The 13,765-nt window shown below is 44.2% G+C and overlaps 1 long non-coding RNA gene across 1 annotated transcript in view; it reads left to right on the forward strand.

Moving 5' to 3' along the window:
* LOC308056665 overlaps positions 1–13,765 on the forward strand; it is a 383,794-nt gene that overhangs the window by 130,518 nt on the left and 239,511 nt on the right. The window lies entirely within an intron of this gene.

The raw sequence follows: 13,765 nt of genomic DNA on the forward strand, positions 1-13,765 counted from the left end.
ACCACTACCTGTTCTATCATGTAGCAGATTGGCAACAGCTACCTGAATCTTTAGTCAAGTCCTCAAATACATACTGCATCTTCAGAAGGGTGTCTTCACTGCAGCTGAAGCATCTCCACAAGGTGGATCTTCACAAGCCACTTTCACAGCAGTTAGGTGGAAAATATGAAGGAAGTTATGGTGGGTTTTCTACCTGCAGCACCAGCAGGAAATAAGAATGGCAGTTTCTCTTAAGTTTGCTGATAACCAGGGAGAGATCCCTGAGATTTCTGTGCATTCAGTGTAGCATCCTAGCAGAGCATAGGGCAGGGGAAGCCACCAAAGAGAAATCAGATGAAGGAACACTGTCAGTGTAATAAAACTAGAGTAACAAATAAGAAAACTTAAAACTGGTCATTGATTTTCCAGGTGTCCCAGATATTTCAGACATAATTTAAAGATAAAGAATAAGCATCTCTGAAATGATCCTGTTCATCCTTGCACCAAATACACTGATGCTGAGAGAACGGCGGCAGTGTGAGAGGATGGTATTAGTGCGTAAGCTGGGTACGTGTGTGTGTTACGCATTTTTTTGTGTTTTGCTGATTTCAGACTGGAAGAACAGATACCCCTTTCATCATTTTTTGGGTGTTGGCTAATAAAAAGAGCTGTGCATGCTATGCATATAAGAAAACTAAAGATGGACTGATTAGTGTTCTGTGCTCTTGCATGACCTTAAAGCTCAACATGAAAACAAAGCACAAGCTTGAACTGACTCTCTTGCCCAAGGAATCTTAGCATGACCTCAAAAAAACACCACTGCAGACACCTGCTGATTAGCTACCCGACTTCCACATGTGCCAGAGTACTTTGTGGCAGGATTAGTTGTCATTTCCAAGAGGACACTGATAAATTAATAGAAATATTTTCTGAATTCACTTCAGAAAACATTCCAGCTGTTCATTAAGTTGCCACATACTACTTTTGAAACAGTTGTGAAAATCTGTTCCTGATGGCTGCCATACTGCGTGTCATAACTGATCCTGAATAGACAGTGTTCTTGATCCATTCTAGGTAAACCTGAAACCACCACATAACACCTGACAGTAACAAAGAGAGAAGTAAGGAATAGAGTTGGTTTCAAAGTGAGTCTGTGTCCACATCTTTAATCTCCATGGAGCATGACATCAGTGACCCATTACTCTTTAGATGTTACAGAAGATGTGGATAACCTGAACTAGAGATGTCAGGCCCAATTCATTTGTTGTGTCCATTTCCTATGGCCATTATGCTAATTTAGTGTTTGAAAAGGTCTGTGTACCTAGCATAGAAGCATGGCTGGTGAAGTTGCTGCTAAATGTGGGATATGTTTATTTAGTGTTTTATTTTGTGATGTCAGGCATCCTAGAGACATTGACCTGGAATTCAGAATGGTGCCTTATGAACAAAACAAGGTCTTCTGTAGTCATCGGTATGCCCCAAAACTCATACATCTGTACTCTTCTTCCCAAAATCAGGAAATCAGAAATATTTTATGGATTATGAGATTAAATTTATTTACCTTTCTTAGAAGAACTCTCAAACTCAAGTCTATGCATAAAAATCAAGTCAGGTGAAAGTAATAATCTTTGCTGCATATAAAATGGACATTCCCATTGTCAGCGCTTATCCTGATGTTTGTGATTTGTCATCTGCCATACTGCCATCTTCTTCTGATCTAGTTCCTGCTCTGCTTTGCAGTTTTCTGCCTCATTTATATTTCCCCATTTTCCAACAGTCTGTTATCCCTCGCAAGCTGCTTACTTTGATCTTCTAGCACATTTTCTTTTCCTTCCCCTCTCTCTAGCACCTTATATGCATCAATTTTGCCTATTTCTTTCTGTGTCACTCCTCACAGTTACTATCACATTCCCAGTTTCCCTGATTTTTTTCTTTCTCCATGCCATCCTCAGCATTTAGTCATGGCTTAGTACACCTCTCAGTCTCCTCTCTCTGAGAATCTGCCTCTTCATCCCATCTTTGTCACCTCACTCATGCATGCTTTCAATGAACACACATATACTCAGGCCTCACCTTTACCTCTGCATACCTTCCAACTTTGTGTTTCACTACTTTTGCCCTCCTTCTATTCCACAGTCTTCCTCCAGCAGGTCATCTTCTCCTGTCTCCTTTCAGTTTTTGCTATGAACTTGTTTGCTAAAGTGCTTTAAAAAGATTAGCTGAGAACATAAATCATAGGAACTTCACACAGCCATTTGTCTCCTAACAGAACATTACTGTGGTTTATTTTCCTTGTGTGCTGGTTGATGCCAATCTAGATTGAAAAGTGGAGAAATGGAAGTGTTCCTTAAGCTGAGCAGTAGCGTTGCTTAGACTTACATCTGCCTCAGATCCCTCCTCCCTCACACCAGAGTAGATTCTCACAAATATTTAAGAATCAATTTTAAATTGCTCTTCTACAACACTTAGAGCAGCAGCATTGTGTTGATTCCTAGGTGAAGCCTGGGACTGGGAACTGAAGCAACTTGCAGCCGATGATGTTGGCTTTATCCAGGAGCTCCCTAGCATATACCCTTAGGTTATGTCCACACAATTAGGCATGTGCTTCATGCTCTTGAGTTACATACCCCATGTATTTTCTGTATTTATTGCAGCAGTAAACTCAGTCATGACTTTGTGTAGAGCTGAATTCAGGTGCTAGAGGTATCCCATATGAAAGTTGTGATCTTGGCTGCAGGGAGGTAACTCTTCTAGAAATTGTCAGTAGAGGCCTGACTGCTTAGTTCTTTTCAGCTCTGCTTAGGTTTCAGTGTTGGGTTAAGTCTCTTCTTAGCACATCTTGTTCCTTAACAGTATGGTTTTTGAACAAAGCTGATCTCTAGAGTGGGCTTGAACTCTTTCTTACCTTCTTTATCTCCATACTGCATCATTACATGTATCACTAGATGCTTAGTTTCACAGGACTGGAACAAGTTCCAGCACTCTGTTGATCCAACCAAGTTTCAAAGGTGTCTTTCCTTACAGTCATGACTTGCCTCATGGGCTAAGGCAATGGCATGCATCAGTGGCGCAGTGTCACTCTCTTGTAATGTTCCCTGGCTGAACTTTTAGTCATTGTATTGACTTGTAGTTCAGCTCCAACAACCGCTGAGGAGCCTTTCCTCTGACTATACGCATGATTCCCAAGAGTCTGTGCTCAATACACCTTCGGTACCTTTTATCTCTACACAGTTGTCATTGCAGTAAACTGACCGGTCTCACTCTATCCACATGGGAGTCTGTTCTGGGCCTGAAAGTTATGAACCTACTTCAACCAGCTTCTCAGGGTTTTTTCTAATCACTGCTAGGTAGTTGCAAGGTTATTGCCAGTAATGGTTGGCAATACATTCCTTACATATTCCCGTTACTATAACTGTTACTGTTTCAGTACTACATGTCACAATATTACTTAAGAGTTTCAAATGAGGCCATAACACATTGCATTAAACTGCCTATATATACACAGCAAAAGAAATATCCTTGTTTAGTATAACACACTATCTCTATGAACAAAAAGTAGAAAAAGCAGTGGTCTGGGCAAGGTCATCCCTCAGGTCAGGCAAAAGGCAAGGCCACAGAGTAAGACTTCTCTAGATTATGCTGCTTTGTTTATCTCCTTTGTCAAATCCTCACCAGTCTGATCTGACCCAAGACCTACTGTACAAGGGAAGAAAAGGATACAGTAAGACCTCATACAATACATATCACTATGCTTCAGACTATTCCTGTGTAGTAAGTCCTCCTGCATACACTGACTTTTCTCCATTAGATGCATCCATAGGGCAAAACCCTAGGTCTTTAAAGTTCATTATATATCAGTAGATTTTCGGTGTTCCAGTACCTTCAAGAATGTGGCCTTCAGGGAGCATAGGATCTGGGATTACTGATTGTCTCAGATTTCAAGCTTATTTGTTTAATCAGCTGTCTTGATGTATGCTATAATACAGCTCATAAAAATACTGTTTGATTTGGCTCACATTTGATAAGCTTCCCTTCTTCCCAGGGAAAAGAAGAAAAGCAAGGGACATTTCCATGTATATTATGAACATAGAGACCCCAATCAGCATGTGGAAATTGCAAAAAGCCTACAATTTATATTTGAATTTCACCTGTTAATTTTACGTTTCTGATATTTCTTCTGCTCCTTTGCTCAGGGTGTTATTGAGAGCTAGTTTTATTAAATGCTGATATATACATTATAATGCATTGAACATTCAGCAAATGAGATCTCAGATATACAAGGGCAATGCTGGCAAGAAACTGCATATTTTATATCCATCAAATAAACCATATGTAATCACCTCTCTGAAATATAATGCAAATACAGCTTAACCTGAGACTGGACCTGAGACATCAGCTGTAAGACAGTCATTTTTCTTCCTCCATTTTCTTTCATAAAAAGATGTCCTGAAATACTCTTCTGGACTGAACAAATAGTCTTCTCTGCATGAGAAAAGGGAGCCATCCTATTTAAGGTGGAGTGCAGAAATGTCTTCCTTCCGTCTCCCGTTTTTCCTCTCAATAGCAAATGATTTATATTCACCAAAGGCAGGAATTGTCTCTTGGAAACTAACACTCTGAACTTCTGCCCAAAAGGAGCAGAAAACAAAAAATGGACATTAAGGAAACAGTTAATAGTCCCCCTGTACGCCTTTAGCTAGCAAACAGTGTTCACTGGAGTTTTAGGGACTGTAAGCTCAGGATCTTCTCTTTCTGGAAGTGTCGTAATGCCTCCCTCTCTCTCTTGTCATCTCTGCAGGCATGTACTATAGGCAGTGCTTTTATTATATGTGGAAACAAGGTGCCTCCCTCCAATGATTTCCAGTTCGAAAGACAAAATATACTTCCGGTTTGTGACAAATATGCTCAGCAGAGGCAGTGGTAGCATTGAGCTCGCTCACAGCATCCTTGGAACTAGCTCAGACCAACACTCAGTCTTCATCCTGCACCAGTACCAGTATCCTGAGGAACAATCAGGTTTCCTTCAAGGAGGTCAGGGGAGGTGATCCATCCTCTCTCTTCAGCACTGGTGAGGCCATATCTGGAGTGCTGTGTCCAGTTCTGGGCTGGACAAGAGAGTACAAGAGAGACATGGATTTACTGGAGCAAGTCCAGTGGAGGGCCACAAGGATGATTAAGGGACTGGAACACCTTTCACAGAAGGAGAGGCTGAAAGAGTTGGGACTGTTCAGCATCGAGAAGAGATGGTTGAAAGGAAGCTTCTCCATATGTTCCAGTATGTGTTGTGAGGGAATGTGTGGGGAGCCAGACTCTTCTTAACGGTGCCTACTGACCAGACAAGAGGCAATGGACACAAACTAAAAAACATGAAAATCCATTGAACAGAAGAAAAACTTTTTTAATATGAGGGTGGTCAGACATGGGAATGGGTTTCCCAGGGAGGTTGTGGACTCTCTGTCTGTGGAGATATTCAAGATTTGACTGAGCACAGTCCTGGACAGCCTGTTCTAGGTGACATTATTTGAGCAGGAGGGTGGGACCAGATCCCAGAAGGTCCCTGCCAATGCAAACAGTTCTGTGATTGCCATTGCCAAAACTCTACCATAGGGATGCTTTAATATCGAAAGCAATTTTTTCCATACCATTTATATGTTTCCTTTCAGGACTGCTTCCTGACCAATTCCAGCTGTAGCAAAGATAATGTTGGTAAAACCAGGGTGGGGACACTGTCAGGTCCTACAGAGGGGCCATCCATATTTAGAGTTGCAAGTGTGTGTCTGCAAAGTCACTACCCATTATTCAATAAATTTCAAGTGCAGCATCAGTCTAGTTGGTCAGATGAGGATGTGTGTGCTCAGAAGCTGTCTAGTGCCATAGCTACCACCCAACAAACAATTTGTGGACCATACTTCAACTACTAGATTCTGGGAAGGATTAGTTAAAGAAAAAGAAAAGCAACATTCAACAGGAAACAGACTTCTCATTGTGACCCTTCATTGCATATTCTCTGTGCTCCCTTTTCTGCTCAGTAGCGCAGGCCAGTTTGGGACACTCTAAATTGTCAAGAGCAGCAAGGGGTTACCCAGAGTGTGCTTTGTTTGGCAATACAGACGGCTTTTTTTGTTAACTGACTTGAACCCATTGTATGTGCCCCGCCCCCCCATACCCTCTCTCCTGTCCTCACCACCCTCATCCCCAGCCCAGCTCACCCTCCACAGATCCCCTTACAGTCTTTGGGTTCATGAAGTACAAATTAGCATAATCAGATTAGCTGCATGGGGTTGTTCAGCATGGAGCTGAAAAGGAAAAAAAAGAAAAAATGGCTCACAAAGAGAAGCCCTGAGGAGGGCAGAAGGGGATGGTATTGCTGTTGTGCTGTGGTGCTGAAAACTTGCACCTGCATAGCAAGCAGATCCTCTTCTTACTGAGGACTCTCAGATGGTATTAAAGCATAGGAATTAATTGTGGGGAGGGTAAGAAGACAGAGGAAGGATGACAGGAGAGCTGGGATGGAGGGGAGAAGAGAGGAGAGGAGAGATTGTATTAATTGAATTATCTGGACTGGGAATGTATGGTTTGCTGACGGTGGAAAATACTGTTTGATTCCTATTCATCATGGAGAAGAGATCAGCCTGGTAATCTGGCCTATCTAAGATAAGAGTTTTAGAGTCTCTGCAGGAGACTGATAAGAAACATGGTAGGAAAAAAGCAAACTGGCTAGGAGAAGAGAGGCTGGGATTCTGGGTTTCTTTCCCTGGACATTTTCTGTGCGGGGCTTGCATTGCTAAAAGCAGTAAACAATCTGCCTCATTGCCTTAGTGCCTGCACTAATTTTCTCCTTTCTGACCTTACTGGGAGAAGAACCCTCCCAGAGGAGTCAAGACACAAATCCATAGCCACAGGTTTTAAAAGCAACTAGGGGCTTTATATGCTTTTGTATTTTGGAACACAAGATTAAATGACTTGAAGGTGCCTGATTTAAAAAAAAATCTTTAAAAAAGAACTTCCAAGGCTGCTTCCACACAGCTAGCTTTTCAAGCTGAATTCCCTGGTCAGTCACCCTCATCTTTCTGAGGTATCTTAAAAGCATGTGTGGGCAGAGATTACAAGAAGAGAACCCCAAAAAGCAGTCATGACAACCCTGAAATGCTCTAACTTGAGCCCTTACCATCAAGAGTCTTACTGACAGCTGTAGCCCTAGACTTTCAGTACTTCAGAGAGCAAACAGTGCTTTCAAAAGCAAACAGAAATGTCAGGATAAGTCAAGCTTTGAGGCAGTATTTATGACAAGACCCTGGCTAACTTGAACCTGCAGTTTTCAAGAAGAAATGCTGTCTTTGGTTTGATTGGAGCATTGGAGTGGAAGGATAGAGACTCTTTAGGAGAGACAGACGGGGGAAACAAGGAGGGGGCGTCACCCTCTATGTCAGTGACCAGCTGGAGCACTTGGAGCTCTGCCTGGGGGTGGATGAGGAGCCAACCAAGGGCTTATGGGTCAGGATTAAAGGGAGGGCAGGGACAGGTGACTTTACAGTGTGGATCTGCTACAAAACATCCAACCAGGAAGACCGAGTGGATGAGGTCCTCTAGGGACACATAGGATCAGACACGCATTCACAAGTCCTGGTACTCATGGTGGACTTCAACCACCCTACTGTCTGTTAGAGGGACAAGGCAGGGCATAGGTAATCCAGGAAGTTCCTGGAATGCATTGATAATAACTATCATCTCCAAGTGATAGAGGAGCCACTGAGAAGTGCTGTGCTGAACCTTGTTCTCACCAACAAGGAAGGGCTGGTGGGGAATGTGAAACTCAAGGGCAGCCTTGGCTGCAGTGACCATGAAATGGTGGAGTTCAAGATCCTTTAGGGCAGTGAGCAGGGCACACAGCCAGATCACTAGCCTGGACTTCAGGAGAGCAGACTTTGGCCCCTTCAGGGATCTGCTTAGTGGAGTACCATGGGATAAAGCCCTGGAGGGAAGAGGGGCCCAGGAAAGGTAGCTAATATTCAAGGATCACCTCCTCCATCGTTCCTCAGGAACGATGCATCTCAACAAAGATGAAGTTGGGCAAAGATGCCAGCAGACCTGCATGGATCAACAAGGAGCTCCTGGACAAACTCAGACCCAGAAAGGAAACCTACAGAGGGTGGAAGCAAGGACAGGTAGCGTAGGACAGAGACAGAGAATTGGTCCAAGCAGCCAGGGACCAGGTTAGGAAAGCTAAAGCCCTGATAGAATGAAATCTGTCCAGGGATGTCAGGGGCAACACAAAAAACTTCTGTAGGTATGCTGGTGGTAAAAGGAAGTCTAGGAAAAATGTGAGACCTCTCCAGAAGGAAATGGGAGACCTGGTTGACTAGGACATGGAGAAGGCTGAGGTACTCAATGGGTTTTTTGCCATGGCCTTCACCAGGAAGTGCTCCAGCCACACTGCCCAAGTCACAGAAGGCAAAGACATGGACTGGGAGAATGAAGAACTGCTCACTGTAGGAGATCACGTTTGAGATCATCTAAGGAACCTGAAGGTGCACAAGGCCATGGGGGACCTGATGAGATGCATCCATGGGCCCTGAGGGAACTGGCAGATCAAGTGGCTAAGCCACTATCCATCACATTTGAAAAGTCACAGTGGATTTGTGAAGTTCCCAGTGACTGGAAAAGGGAAGCATCATCCCCATTTTTAAACAGGGAAATAAGGAAGACCTGGGGAACTACAGGCCAGTCAGTCTCACTTCTGTGCCTGGCAAGATCATGGAGCAGATCCTCCTGGGAACTATGCTACAGCATGTGGGAAACAAGGAGGTGATTGGTGACAGCCAACATGGCTTCACTAAGGGCAAATCATGCCTGACAAGTCTGGTGGCCTTCTACAGTGGGGTTACAGCACTGGTGGATAAGGGAAGAGCAACTGATGTCATCTACCTGGACTTGTGCAAAGTGTTTGACACTGTCCTACTCAACATCCTTGTCTCTAAACTAGATAGACAAGGATTTGATGGGTGGACTGCTCAGTGGATAAGGAATTGGCTGGATGACCGCACTCAAAGAGGTGTGGTCAATGGCTCAATGTCTGGGTGGAGACCAGTAATGAGTGGTGTCCCTCAGGGGTCCTTAGTGGGACCAGTATTATTTAACACCTTTATCAGCAACAGGGACAGTGGGATTGAATGCACCCTCAGCAAGTTTGCAGATAAGGCCAAGCTGTGTGTTGTGGTTGATACTCTAGAGGGAAGGGGTGCCATCCAGAGGAACTTTAACAGGATCTAGAGGTGGGCCCATGTGAACCTCATGAAGTTCAACAAGGCCAAGTGCAAGGTCCTGCACGTCAGTTGGGGCAACTGCCAGCACAAATGCAGGTTGGGTGGAGAATGGATTGAGAGTAATCCTGAAGAGAATGACTTGGGGACGTTGATAGATGAGAGGTTCAGCATGACCCAGCAATGTGCATTTGGCAGCCTGGAATATCAAGCGTATCCTGGGCTGCATCAAAAAAATTGTGACAGCACGTTGAAGGAGGTGATTCTCCCCCTCTACTGTACTCTGGTGAGACCCCACCTGGAGCACTGCATTCAGCTCGGGGGCCTCCAACATAAGGAAGACATGGACCTGTTGGAGCGGGTCCAGAGGAGGGTCATGTAGATGATCATGGGGATGGAGCACCTCTCGTATGAGGACAGCGCAAGAGAGTTGGGGTTGTTCAGCCTGGAGAAGAGAAGGCTCCAGGAAGACCTTATAGCAGCCTCCCAGTACCTGAAGAGGGCCTTCAGGGAAGCTGAAGGGGGACTTTTTACAGGGGCATGTAGTAATAGGACAAGGAGCAATGGTTTTAAGCTGAAAGAATGTAAATTTAGATTAGATATTAGGAAGAAATTCTTTACTGTGGGGGTGGTGAGACACTGGAACAGGTTGCCCAGAGAAGCTGTGGATGCCCCATCCCTGGAGGTGTTCGAGGCCAGGCTGGATGGAGCTTTGAGCAACATGGTCTAGTGGAAGGTGTCCCTGCCCATGGCAGGAGGAGTGGAACTAGATGATCTCTATGGTCCCTTCAAACCCAAACTATTCTATGGTTATGTGATTCTATGACAGCACATACAGAGAACTGCTGGAACTATTTTGCCGCTGCTGATGTGATAAAAAGCAAATAAACTTTTTTTTTTACTACTATTTTAATAGCATTTTCATTTCTTTGACCTTAGAAATAAGCAGTTAGCTTACAACTATATTGTTAAGGGAAATACAAAACATATTTAGATAATGAAAAAATATAATCAGTGTTTGTATTGGTTCAGCAGCCTGTACTCTTGGGAAATATTTGAAATTAATAGGAGCCACTGTATAAGGGCTTTCAGAATTGCATAACTGGCAGTTTGATTTACTTGTTAGATTTAACAGAAACAAGGTGGTGGTGTTCTATTTTCTGTAGATGATATACAGAGCAGTAATATGGAAGAAGTCTACCCTCCTACAACAAGAGTAACGTCTATCCAGCTATGTCACGACATGAAAGAGCCATCCTACACACTTTCTCCCAGTTTCACTGACAATTTGTCTTGGTTTCATTCTCATCATTTTTCTTTTTCCTTAGTCTGAAAGAAGAATAACTTTGATTCTAAAGGCAAAATTTGTGGTTTTCCCTTTGCATGTGACCTTAAATGAACTTCAACATGGACTTCAAGGAGATGAGAAGGGTAAGGCAGGTAAGATAAAAAGACAGACAGACAGATATATGTATGTGTTTTCTAATCTGCTCAGCTATTCAGTTCAAAATCAATAAGTAAAATTACGCTGCTGAAGCTACCTGCCACTAATTTCTCCCCTTGCTTCCAAATCTGAGAGCTGGGGAGAACCCATTTGCATTCCACTCGTATGGAGAAATGTGGACTTTGAGATTGGGCTTTCCCATGCCAAACACGGTGGCCGGGCATGTTCACCAAACAGCAGCTGGCTGCCCTTCTCTGCCTGAATTTTTAGGGAAAACATTTGCAGCATAGCTCAGGAGGAAGAGCCAGAGCAGGCAGCTCCCGTCATCATTGAGTTATTTCAGTTCCCATTCAAGTGGTGGGAACGTTTCCCACCCAAGCAGGCTGTGCCAGCATTGAGCGCTTTTGGCAAGCCCAGCCTGCCAGGCTCACTCGCTCTGTTAGGAACTCTCAACTGGCAACCAACTTGGCCATTCAATCCCACAGAGATCACTGCAGAGCCTCTTAGCAGGGCCAGATGCTTTCTTCTGAAACAGCTTTTAACCTACAGCAGTAAAACACTTCAGGTCACAGTCAGCTGGCCTGAGCTTCTGTGGTGAGCCAGGTCTAATAGCCTCCACTCAAGGTGCTTTTAAGCATTGTAGTTTCCTCTTGAGAGTCTTCAGGTATTTCCAGTAAGTGTAAAGCTTTTTAAAGCTGGAATTTAATACTGTGTAGTCTTGAGCTAGGGGAATCCGTAAGTTATGTTTTGGTTGGTTGTACGTCTATGTATCAGAGCACAGTAGTTCTGCTGTGATTTGAAGGAAGATTTAATATTGGCTGCTCTTAGCCTTTCTCGGTTCCAGGACTAAGCACTTCGGTCTACCAGGGTTTGCCAAACACAGACACAAAGAGAAAATCAATGCTAAATGTTCTCTACACCCAGGGTTGGAGGCAGAACACCTCCCTGGAGACTTGCTGACTGTGGGTCATCATCCTTTAGCTTTCCATTAAGGTTTTAGACTACCTAAGAAAGAGTCTGTCTTTCAAGGTTGAGAGTAGGGAATTTCAAAGAAAGTGAGGGATCTTCCCCAGATCTGAGATTTTGAGTGTTGGTCACTGTGCCCCCAACCAGCTGTAATGGGATGGAAAAGTGGGGGCATGGGAAACCTCTCCTGCCCTGTGTGTGAGTACCTCTCTGCATCGCTTGCCAGCAAAAGAAGTTGGAGACTTCATCTAAGTCCTCATTCAGTCCATGATGAGATCCACAGGACTCTCACTGACTTCTTTCTGCCTTTCATCCTGAGCCATTTATGTGCTGTTTTGTGGCATTGACACTCAGCAGGGGAGAGGTACCCACAGAAATGTTCATTGCTCTTTCCCTCTCTTCTTGGCTTTCAGTGCCTGGGAGGTCCCTTTTCCAAAGAGTGCTCCCAGAAGAGGCTTATCGCAGAGTCCTCAGTTGTGCACTATGGGGTCTGCAATCCCTGGCAGCAAAACAGGCTGTGGAGGGGTGGGATGTACATTCGTTTGCGCGCATGGGAAAGGGGGTGGGGGGAGAATACAATAGGATGAGACTGACTCTTTTTCGTATAGAGGAGAGCTGGACCAACTCGTAGTGTAATGAAAATGCTACCCGTGGCTTATGGACAGAACAATAATGAATAAATTCAAATAGATACATGTATCAACCAGATACAGGGCAATCACTGCCTTCTGTAACCCTAATACTTACTTGAGCTGCTTCCTCCACCCACCTTCTCCCCTCTGATTCTCTCAGCACCTGCTGTGTTAAAAATACAATTGCACCCCTGAAAAGTGATGGATTTAGACTCTGTCACTTTGTCGATGACCTTTAGATTTAAGACTGGCTCCCAAGTGACCCCTGTCCCACAGGTCAGTAGTTAAGTCGCCCATTCTCTCCACCTCCTTTCATCACCCAGGCTTCAAAGAACAAAAGTCAGATCTGCCTTGCTCACACTACTTTAGCCATGGCCAATGCATATCATTCCCTAGCAGCAAAGAAATTTGTGAGACCCACTTTGATACTGGAAGATAAATTCATGAATAGTATGCCTCTGAAACACGTAGGTCCTGCAGCTTCTGCTTCTTGCTCAGAGCAAGATGCTAGGATGGATCTTAGTGTCCCAAACAACTCTGTTTTGCCATTTAATTTAGCTGGCTCAGGAATCCTGTGAGTCTCCCTCTGTTATGCTCATTGTACCTTCCTCCTCCCTGATTTAGACTCCGTACAACTAACAAGGCTGCTAAGTACGTGCCTCACTACAAAGTCTTCCTTGGCATGGGCAATACTGCAGGAAAAACAAGGCATCATACCAATCTAGGGTTTCGCTGTGCAATGTCCAGTGCTAGGCACAGTATGATCACATCAGCCAAGGATTTGAATCCACTGAATCTCAGGCCAAAACCCTGACTGCAGACCTACCCTTCCTCCAACCACAGTCTGGCCATCACGGGATTCATGCAAAGACTGCAGTGTCCTTGCAAGACACAGTTGTAACATATTTCTTTTCTTACCCAACCCAAATATCCAACTGCAGTTACACTCCATAGCCACAAAGGAGACACTGAGAAGTGGACGTGATGAACAGCAGTCTGCACAGCAGGCTTGTTCCTGGTGATGTGTGGGTTACTTTTAAGGACAGTGTACATTGCACCTCTCCTGGCATCAGTTCCCTTAGGTTCTGTGACAGCTAAAGAGTGGCACTTGTCTCCCAGCACCCAGGCTCTGAGGAAAGTAATTCCTCATTTGACCTGAAATTTGGAGCTATATTCTTCCATTGATCCTGTTGGAAATCCGAAGTAAAGGAATGTCCCACTGGGATTTCTGCATCACGAAGGCATAGAAGGACACCTCACACCCTCTGTGCAGGTTGAGAGTACAGTGGGTTCGAGGCAGCCATGCATCTTTTAATTTCACATCATGCCTTTTTGTATCGGGAGGTAGCGAAGAAGTTACAGAGAAGTTACACAAAGAGTAACATCCTTAGCTGGTTGTCCTTGCAATATTGACAGCCATATCATCACCAAAAAAAATTATAATAGGAAAAAAAGTGCTATTCACACAACTCTATTCAGCACTG

The sequence above is a fragment of the Falco punctatus genome (assembly GCF_963210335.1).
Source record: "Falco punctatus genome assembly, chromosome: Z".
NCBI classification, from domain to species: Eukaryota; Metazoa; Chordata; class Aves; order Falconiformes; family Falconidae; genus Falco; species Falco punctatus.